This window comes from Macaca nemestrina, unplaced genomic scaffold (assembly GCF_043159975.1).
Source record: "Macaca nemestrina isolate mMacNem1 unplaced genomic scaffold, mMacNem.hap1 Scaffold_53, whole genome shotgun sequence".
Taxonomy (NCBI): Eukaryota; Metazoa; Chordata; class Mammalia; order Primates; family Cercopithecidae; genus Macaca; species Macaca nemestrina.
In genome coordinates, this window is record NW_027257706.1 from 240,365 (window position 1) to 251,450 (window position 11,086).

At 43.2% G+C, this 11,086-nt stretch overlaps 1 pseudogene; it reads right to left on the reverse strand.

Annotated features, from left to right (window-relative positions):
- Positions 1–9,306: 9,306 nt before the first annotated feature.
- On the reverse strand, positions 9,307–10,353 carry LOC139361498 (zinc finger protein OZF-like; annotated as a pseudogene).
- Positions 10,354–11,086: the final 733 nt, after the last annotated feature.

The window sequence follows — 11,086 nt, forward strand, 5'->3', positions numbered from 1 at the left end:
CCGAGTAGCTGGGACTACAGGCGCCCGCCACCTCGCCCGGCTAGTTTTTTTGTATTTTTAGTAGAGACGGGGTTTCACCGTGTTAGCCAGGATGGTCTCGATCTCCCGACCTCGTGATCCGCCCGTCTCGGCCTCCCAAAGTGCTGGGATTACAGGCTTGAGCCACCGCGCCCGGCCTTCTCCTTTCCATCTTAACTGTAAGTTTTCTGAGGCCTCCCCAGCTATGCAGAACTGTCAATTAAACCTCTTTGGCTTATAAATTACCCAGTCTCAGGTAATATCTTTATAGTAGTGTGAGAAGGGACTAGTACAGCCTGAGTATTCACGTAAAGTGCAGAAACAATTACTTGGCCATACAGGCTCCTGTTAAGTTGGGTTTGTTGGAATTTTACCTAAAATTAAGTTATTCTAGTCAAAGCCTGGGTAAAATAACCAGTGTCTCCATTTGTCCCATTTTACAATCAAAGATACACTTACTTAAGCAAATAACTATATTGTCACCTAATCAGAATACTCATACCTTTCAAATTTTGGATAACCTAGAGAAAAATAAAGTTGCTCACAAAAACACACTTTGCCCAATTCTTCTAAGCTATAAATTACTCAACATAAAAACATTTACTTGACTCTTCTTTAATAAGAGCAGTGATTGTCAAACACAATGTCATTTGTTCATCTTGGAACTGCTATCCACAAGCCAAACAGCTCCTGTTAGATGGGAATGGCCTATCAAGCACTGTAGAATATGTAGCAGTTCCTCACATAGTTACAGTCAGTCCTATGGGAAAACAGAGGCCCTTTGCTTAGGAGTATTATTCTCCTTACATTCCTCAGGTAGCAAGATGCTGTATCAAAAGTATTTGGGTCCCCAGCAGGGATTTGGGACAAAGGACTCAGGACCTTTGTTTGCTCTTCATCTTACTTGTCTCAACATTGCCCCAGGCAATATCATCATCCTCATTATAACTTTTGCCTTTTGATTAAGAACATTTTCTATCTGGGGAAAATAATGAATAAGTATCCAAACATATCTATGATTATTCTGGGGCAAGTGTTTGACTTTCTTCCTTCCTCAATAATTTTCTTTTTTCCCTAAAGATTTATCAAGCATTTATAAGAGCCCTGAGGGACAGCAAAATTGATAAGGCTTCTCTTTCATATGATTGTGCCAAAGCGATGTTACCCAGAGTACCAATGAGAAAGGGGCCCTTTCAAAACCTAAATTTTTGCAAGCCACATTCTGAAAAGCCTGCTGGAGGAACAAAGAGGTTTCTGAAAAGTTTCATGCACCCTCAAACCTCCAATGCCAAGGCAGCCTTGACACAACCTCGCCTGCACCGAGCCCCAGTCCCAGCGCAGTCCCGTTGGTTCCCTGACATTCGTTACAGCCGAAAGACTCAGGGAGTCAGTCCACCCAGGAGCAGGGGAGAGGATGTCCCTCAAGGATGAGGCAGGAGGTGCAGAGTAAACGCAACACTGCGCATGTCCTAGGAGACAAGGCCAGTCACGGCCGCCTACCGCTCGTTTTCGGCAATCCACCCACCCGTGAGGTGAAACATGGAGACCAAAGTAGCTTCCCTGTCTGAGACACGAGCTCCAGGGTCGTCAGACCTGCCCAATCAAGCAGAAACAGGTTTGGAGAGAGAAACAATCATGAAGCGGATCTCCACGAAGTGTCTCCCTGATAGACTGGGAAGTGATCTTCGTGGAAGACAGTCAGCCAGACCAAAAAGCAGCTAGGCCCCTCAGAAACAGGGGAGACAGAGCAAGAGGGAGGACAGAGCAGGGGCCAGAGCCCAGGTAGGATGCAGCACTGTGCCACCGCCACGGGCATGAAGGGGCGGGGTGCCAAACGGGTGACTTGTCCGGAGAGGCCAGCGTTCCAGGGACAGGGATTGTTGCCATCTCCCATTCCTGGCCTCCTCTTCAAGACTGTAACGTGGGTGTGGCTTCATTTCTCCGAGAAGAGCCGTGAAAAAACACCACCATCTTCTTTGACGTGGGTCTGCTCCTCTCCTGCCGAATGATGAGCTCCTGCCAGACTTTTGTCCTTGGCTGGAGTGTGGTCATCTTGATCTTCAAAAAGAGGCCACTGAGGATGGAGATGAGATTTCAATTGCTCTGGGAGCAACGTATCTCCTCCCGTGGTGGAGGCCTTCGTGAAGCTGAAGCGGAACGGCTGGGAAAACAATTGACAACCGGCCACGTGACCCAGGCAGAGACGCAGAAAGAGGCTCACCGAAGACCGGCCAACATGCAAGAAAGACATCGCTTTCTGGCGCCCAGCGCACATTCGTTAAAAACACACACACGCACACGGGCACCCACACACGCACGCAAACCGACGGAGAGAGGGAAAGAAACAGAGGGTGAGAGACAGAGAGAGAGGAGAGAATTTGAGACACACACACACACACACACACACACACACACACACAGACACACACACAGTCATACAGCAGCGGCACCGAAATACAACCCCCCACCTCTCCAGGAAACCCCTGAGGCTGTGGCATTCTGCTGTCCACGAGAATGACCCTTGGGTGAGAGAGCAGCCCACGGGCACGCAGGCAGACCTGTCTTCGAGATCACGGGGGCACAACTTTTGGGAAGGCTCACCCGAACACCTTCTGGGCAGGCCTGAGGTGGGGTTTCAGCGCCGCTTCCCTCGGACTGGACTGGTGGTTCCGTCATCCTGGTCGGCCCTTGGCGACTCCTGGCAGCCAGAGGCGTTCCTGTCGATCCCGTGGAGATGTCTAGCAGGAGCCTCTTGCCTCGACACCCAAGCACTGCCTCTGAGGTCTCCTGTTTTGCCAAGCCTCAGGCACCGGTGTCTAAGACAACCGTGGGAATCACTGTGAGGGGAGCATAGGCTCGCGCCTCCCGCATGCGCATTGGAGGGGCCGACTCGCGCTCGCCTCCTGGTAGTCAGGCTGCGTCCCCTTTAAACAATGGCGGCTGTGCAGCGGCGGGGGATCTCCTGCTGCAACTGTTGCGGCGGCTGGATCCGGGGTCCAGTAGGGGGCAGCGTGGGAGAGGAGGCCGCGGCATCCCAGGGCCAAACCCTCAAGAGTCCTGTCTTCAGGACCTCCTTGAGCCGACTTCCACCGGTGGAGGGGGAGCCTCAGGGCTGACATAACAGTGCCGGAAATTCCCTAGGTCCATGTAATATTTATACCAAGCAATGCAGACTTGCCTTGAAGTTAATTTACCACTCCTCAAACCACCTGTATTTTCTCTTCAGTTTAATGATGGTTTCATTTTATAGTGCAATTTTCATTCGATCACACTCATAACGTTCCCTTCATGTGGCAGGACATCTGAATACGTCTCTCAAGTTTGCTATTCAGCTGAAAGCAGAAAAATAATCAGAGGGAAAGTCTTCTAATGTTGCTTGGAATATTAGCATGTTCTAAGTCAGTTCCACATAACCCCGGATGTGTTCTGTTAGACACCTCTCAGGGATGTCTGAAATGAAGGCTGCCTGATGAGAGAAAAAGTTACTTTATACAAAAAAAATATTAGCCAGGAGTGGTGATGCACACCTGTAATCCCAGCTACTGGGGAGGAGACTGAAGCAGAAGAATTGCCTGAACCCGGGAGGTGGAAGTTGCACCACCATGTGCAATGGAGATCACACCATTGCACTCCAGACTGGGAGACAGAGGAAGACCCTGTATCTCCCCCCCAGCCCCCACGCCAAAACAAAAAAAAAAAAAAAAAAAAAAAAAAAGAAAAAGCAAGGAAAGAGAAAAAGAAAAAAGGGAACTTAACTGAAAAATTTCAGAGCTTTAATCAAAATACATTGTATTGGGGCCTATGAGCATGCTTCAACTGAAGTATAACATATTCCCTTTTGTGCCACTGCACTCCAGCCTGGGCGACAGAGCAAGACACCGTCTCAAAAATAATAAATAAATAAATAAACAAACAAACAACATCTTCCCTTTTATCCAGCTGACGTTTTACTCAGAAAATACAACTAACCAGATAGGAACTACTTTTAGTTCCCCTACTATCAGATTCTCAGATCTGCGTGAATTGGCACCTACATAATCTCTTCCCTCCCCTCCAAAGAGGAAGTATCCCAGTTCCTATTAAACACTAACTGGGCCAACAGGCTGGTCTTCTCGCAGCCTCTCAAATACTTTTGTCCTGCAGTTTTCTTTCTCTTTTTCCTCTCCTTTTTTTTTTTTTTTTTTTTTTTTTTTTTTTTTTTTTTCCAGACTGAGTCTTGCTCTGTCACCCAGGCTGGAGTGCAGTGGCATGATCTTGTCTCACTGTAACCTCTGCCTCCTGGGTTCAAGCTAATCTTGTGCCTCAACCTCCCGAGTAGCTGAGATTACAGGTGCCTGCCACCATGCCCGGCTAATTTTTGTATTGTTTGATAGAGACGGGGTTTCACCATGTTGGCCAGGTTGGTCTCAAACTCCTGACCTCAGGTGATCCGCCTGCCTCGGCCTCCCAAAGTGCTGGGATTACCCGCATGAGCCACCGGCACCCGGCCTTGTCCTGCAGTTTTCTTACTAGGTCACTACCATCAGTTTACAAACATCCTCTGTATCTTCCATCTTTAGGAAGAAACAAAACCCCTTCCTAAATCTTGCATCTGCCTCAAGCTACTGACCCACATCTGGCCTTCCAGCAAAACATTTCAGGAGTAGTCTACACGTGAAACCCCGTCGCTACTAAAAAATACAAAAAACTAGCCGGGCGAGGTGGCGAGCACCTGTAGTCCCAGCTACTTGGGAGGCTGAGGCAGGAGAATAGCGTAAACCCGGGAGGCGGAGCTTGCAGTGAGCTGAGATCTGGCCACTGCACTCCAGCCTGGGCGACAGAGTGAGACTCCATCTCAAAAAAAAAAAAAAAAAAAAAAAAAAAAAAAGAGTAGTCTACACACTATCACCCCTTCCTATCTCCACATTCACTCTGGTTGTTGGCTGTTTTGTTTTCAGATGGGGTCTCACTCTGTCACCCCAGAGGTGAGGCCTGGTGGGAGGTGTTTGGATTATGGAGGCAGATCCCTCATAAATGGCTTAATGCTTGGTGATCAGTGAATTATCATTCTGGTGGTTCAGGAGAGATCTGATTGTTTAAGAGTGTGACACCTACCCTGTCTCCCTCCCTCTCTTGCCATGTGAATTGTGACATCCCCTTCTTCCACTATGATTGTAAGCTCCCTGAGGCCTCACCTAAAGCAAATGCCAGCACCATGCTTACTGTACAGTCTGCAGGGACCCTGAGCCAAAATAAAATTCTTTTCCATATAAATTATACAGTTTCAAGTATTCATTTATAGCAATTAAAACACACACACACATACACAAAGATGAACCAAACTGGCATAAAAGCCTTAAGCAAATACTTCTCAAAAAATGTACAGGAGCTTTCTCACCTATCTATTGCACTGAAATAGTCAGAAGTCAAAACTTGCTTTAGTCTTGGCTCTCTCCCTAAGTAGACATGAAAGTATTGTTTTGTTTTTCCTTTTGTGACACTGGGTCTCACTCTGTCACCCAGGCTACAGCACAGTGGCACAATCACAGCTCACTGCAGCCTCTACCTGCTGTGCTCAAGTTATCCTCCTGTGTCATCCCTCCACGTAGCTAGGACTACAGTTATGTGCCACCACATCCAGCTAATTTTTGTATTTTTATAGAGACTGGGTTTTACTATGTTGGCCAGGCTGGTCTCCAACTCCTGGGCTCAAGTAATCTGTCCACCTCAGCCTCCCAAAGTGCTGGGATTACAGGCATGAGCCACCGCACCCAGCCTTCTTCTTTCCCTAGATATACAATGGGAAAATAATTGGATGCATGCTACTATCCAACAAAACTTTCCTGAAGATAAAATGGTTAGAACAGGGGTTTCCAAACTGTCGTCCCTGGTACAGTAGCATCAGCATGCTCTGGGAACTTCTCAGAAATGCAAATTCTAGCCCTGACCTGATTTACTGAATCAGAAACCCTGGAGAAGGGCCCAGCAACAAATTATCTAGGTGATTTTAATGTACACTGAAGAACCACGAATTTAGATAAAAACATTCTGCAGGGGGATGTGGGGGAGGGAACTAGAGGCTAAATAAATGCCAAAATATGTTATCATTGCCTTGTATGACAAAGTCATGTTTAACCTTGCTATTGAGCAGTGGTCAATAGGCAAAATTCCCATGCCAGATTTTTCATCAAACAGCTTGTGTTTTTTCTTAATACTGTCATCCTTCTGGTATCCAAGGGGAAGTGGTTCCAGGACACCCCCAGAGACACCTAAATTCATGGATGCTCCAGATCCTCATATAAAATGGCACAACATTTACATACAGCCTAAACACATCCTCTTATATTCTTTGAATCATCTCTAGATTACTCATAATACTTAATACAATGTAAATGCTATCCAAATAGTTGTATATTAACATTTGTATTATTTAAATTGTTGTATATTTTAATACTCTCCATCCAGGGTTCAATGATTAATGGATGCAGAATCCACGGACAAAGAGGGCCAAATGTATCATAAAGAGAACACCTTAAAATGTGAAATATATGTGCAAAGAGGGAAAGCAGAGAAAAAGATGGGGTATGTCATCTTAGAAAATACAAATTCATTTCGATATTTAACTATCTAATTCCTCCTAAAAGCCTAAAGATACAGTGATGCAGTGGCATTTAATGAGTTTTTTTCTTTAAGGTTTCAAAATCAAGCTCTAATGCTGTGTGTTGTTGACATCCACCACTATTTAAGAAAACCTTTCATAACACTCTTTATATTACACTGATGAAGGATTAAAAAATTCTTCAGGAAGGGCTGGTTTACAAAATGGAACTCTCTCTAGGGTCTTTGCCATGTTTCTCATACCCATCCCATTCTCTCTCCGTAACATCAGTGGGAGGAGTGACATAGCTCGCAGGTTAAGACTGACATGCAGGTGTTGACATCTAATGCACTAAACTGTGGAAGTTCTGGGAAGCTATTTTCTGCTTTTAAAAATAAAATTAGCCAGGCATGGTGACTCAAACCTGTAATGGCATCACTTTAGGAGGCCACAGCAGGATCACTTGTGCCCAGGAGTTTATATATGGGCAATATATGGAGACCCCATGGTTACAAATTTTATTTTTTTTTTTTAAACTAGCACAGCATGGTGGTGCGTGCCTGTAGACCCAGCTACTTGGGAGGCTGAGGTGGGAGGATTGCTTGAGCCCAGTAGGTGAAGGAGATTGCAGTGAGCCAAGGTCCTGCCATTGTATTCTGGCCTGGGCAACAGAGCAAGACCAAAAAAAAAAAAAACCCAAAAAACAAGATTTTATCAAAAATTTAATATTTAATGCACATGTGTCCCATGGAAATATGCAGGACAGGAAAATTGACATTCCAAAATTAGCATAACTGAAAGAGACTAATTATATGACGCCTGCACATGTCTGTTTAACAAAAAGTTGAAATTTTCTAAGCTCGTTTTGCAAAATGTTAGAAACACAAAGAAAAAGATCATATAGTGCAGCAGTCTCCAACATTTTTGGTACCAGGGATCAGTTCCATGGAAGACAATTTTTCCACGGATGGTTTGTGGGGCTAGGGGAATGGGGATGGGACATTTTCAGGATGAAACTGTTCCACCTCAGATCATCAGGCATTAGATTCTCATAAGAAGCGCACAACCTAGATTCCTCACATGCACAGTTACCAATAGGGTTCATGCTCCTATGAGAATCTAATGCCACCGTTAATCTGGCAGGAGGTGGAGCTCATGTGGCAATATTCACTTACCTGCCACTCACCTCCTGCCATGCAGCTGGGGGGGAGTTGGGGACCCTGATATAGTGTGTATAACATGGTAAAATAATTACAACAGATTTAGATTGTACTGTCCTTTTAAATTTTAATAAAATAGATTAATTTCATATTACATAGAGAGCAAATCCATCCACTCATCTGTGATAAAATTTTAGAAATACTTTCTATAAAATGTTTTGTATTTGATTGGAAATGAATCCAGTATAATATGACTTCCACAGATAGCATTCACATCCTCACTCCCATTCTTATTAATTTTGAGAAATGTTAAAAATACAGAAAAGTACAAAAAATAAGACAAGATATCCATATACCACAATCCAGAATCAATCAGTATCTTCTCATATTTACTTGAAGTCTTTTGAAAGAGAAGTGGATGTTTATATACAAAATGGAAGTCCCCTTTAACCAATACCCACCACACCTCCCACGCTCATTACTTTCCCTTCTCCACTCTTGACAAGTGACCACTATCGAGAGTTTGGTCTGTATCCTTGCAATCCATTTCAAAAACATGTACATACATATATGCATCCATTACCAATAGATAGTACTGAGTTTTGTGAGGGAACTTTTAATTCAAATTTACAAAATGTCATTGTACTAGCTGCATGGCGCTGCAACTTGATCCCCCATCAACAACTTTGGGATCTTTCTGTTAATACAAGTGGATTTCATTTGTTGCATTTTACAGATACATAGCATTCCATAAGAATTTCCCATATTGTTCATGATGGACTTTTTCAGTTGTTTCTAATTTTTGGCTACTACAAATCCAGCCACAGTAAACATCCTAATATATGTTTCCTGAGCATTCATACTCACAAGTAGAACTGCTAAGTATTTCTGAAGTTGTTACAAGGAATGTTTCCCTATTCCCAAGGTCATAAGTATTTTAGTATATAGCTTTTTCATATTTCTGTTTCTAACCTCTGGATTCACTTTTGTGTATAGTTCATGATGTATTTTTTCCCCCTTGGAGAACAAGTTACCTCCACTTAAAATAATAGTTCCATTATTTCCTCACTTCCTGATGCTGTTTGTATCATATTCCAAATTCTAATAAGTGCATAGGTCTTTTTCTGAAATCTCTTCTGCTCTGTTGAATCAATACCACAGGAGTCTTAATATTAGTTGTAGATGACCATGTTATCTATTTTTGTCTGTTCCTTTCCAATATTTACACTCATTTTTCTTGTTATTGGTGAAGATCTCCAGATCTATGGTGTAGCAATAAAAAACAGGCATCCATTTTGTGTTGCAATTTTTAGTGAAAATGTGCCTAAACTTTTACCATTATCTCTGCTGCAGGTTTCTTTGTCAGACACAGGCTCTTTATCATATGTGTGTCTTTGTCTTCTGTACAAATTTTCTGGTGTCCCTTGAGTTTTTAGTTGTTAAAGTTAACCTCATTCGTGGTGCTTTGCTTCAGAAGGATTATTTCTGGTGCATGATGAGGTGCAAATTTCTGATGAAAGCTTTCCCACTTTCTAGGCGTTCATGGGGTTTTTAGTGAGTATGAATTTTCTAGTGTCTAATGTCATGTGATTTCTTGCTGAAAGCTTTCCCACAGCCACTCCACTGATAAGACTTCTTACCTGTGTGTATTCTCAAATGCACAGCAAGGGTTGAGAACTGAGAGAAAACTTTCCCACATTCATTACAACCATAGGACTTCTCACCAGTATGGCTTCTCACATGCACCGTGAGAGATGAGCTCTGAGAGGAGCCTTTTCCACAAGCATTGCATTCATGAGGTTTATCACCTGGATGAATTCTCACATGTAGAATAAGTGATGTTCACTGAGAGAAGGCTTTTCCACATTCATTACATTCATAGCGTTTCTCTCCACTGTGAATGTTCTGATGTTTTATGAGGTACTTCTTCTAACTAAAGGTTATTCCACATTCACTACGTTTAAAAGTCTTCTCTCCAATTTGCATTTTGTCATGCTCAGTAAGGTTGAATTTACCACTAAAGGTTTTTCCACACTCCTTACATACAAAGAGCTTCTCTCCTGTGTGAGTTCTCTGGTGTCTGATGAGGTTTGTCTTCTGAATGAAAGCTTCCCTGCAATCTTTACTTTCAAAAGATTTTTCTCCAGTGTGAATGTTCTGGTACATAAGGAGGTTTTCCTGCTGGCTAAAGGATTTTCCACATTCAGTACATTCAAAAAGCTTCTCACCGGCATGGGTGTTCTGATGTTTAATGACATACTCCTTTTGGCTAAGGGCTTTCCCACACTTGTTACATTCAAAAGGTTTCTCTCTCATGTGAAAATGCTCATGCTTGGTGAGGTTTAACTTGTGGCTGAAGACTTTCCCACATACCTTACAGGCAAAGGGGATTTCCCCACTGTAAATTCTCTGCCAGCTGAGGTGTGACATCTGAATGGAAGCTTTCTCATATTCACAAGATTTCTCTCCAGTACAAATTTCTTGATGAATGAGGATGTACTTTTGGCTTAAGATATCTCCACATGTCTTACATTTATAAGGTTTCTCTGTGTGTAACCTCCTAAATGCAAAGTAAGGGATACGGTTTGAGAGGAAATGTTATCACACTCAGTACATTCAATGCTTTCTCTCCAGAAAAATGTTCTAATATTCAGCAAAGTATTGCTACCTTCACTGCTTTCTCTCCAGCATGAATTTGCAGCTTCTCAGTGAGGGTTGTCATCTAGCTAAGGGTTTGTCAATACTCCTTAGTCGCACAGGGTTTCTCTTCAGCATGATTTCTACGTTTGATGAAATGCGACATGTGAGTAAAAGTTCCCCCACATTCAGTAAATTCACAGGGCTTCTCTCCAGTATGAACACTCTGGTGTCAGATGAGGAACAAATGTTTTAAACCAAAGGTATTTACACTTAAAGAGGGTTAATACCATAAGGAGTAAGCTGTGGTAGAGAAGTTCCCAACTAACTCCCTTGATGATTTTTTCCTACACGAGCTCCCTTATGATTTCAGTCCAGGTTGTGATTCAAACTCAAAACTTCAAAAAGTGTGACCTTAAAAGAAATAAGGTCTGAGAACAGAGGAAGTATTTTTTCTTATATTCAATGCTCTTTTCCTCAGTCTTTACTGGAGATGAATCAACATGCCCTCAAGTCCTTGTGCCTGTCTATCTCTTCATCATCTTCTCGGGCTTCTTCTAAAATGGAGTATAAAGAACCATAGCACAAAAGAGTTAATTCATAAAGTGCTCAGAACCATGGCTGGCACATGGTAAGCCCTTCATCTTGCCTTTATATTACTGTCACTTTTATTTGTGAATTTTCCCATTACTAG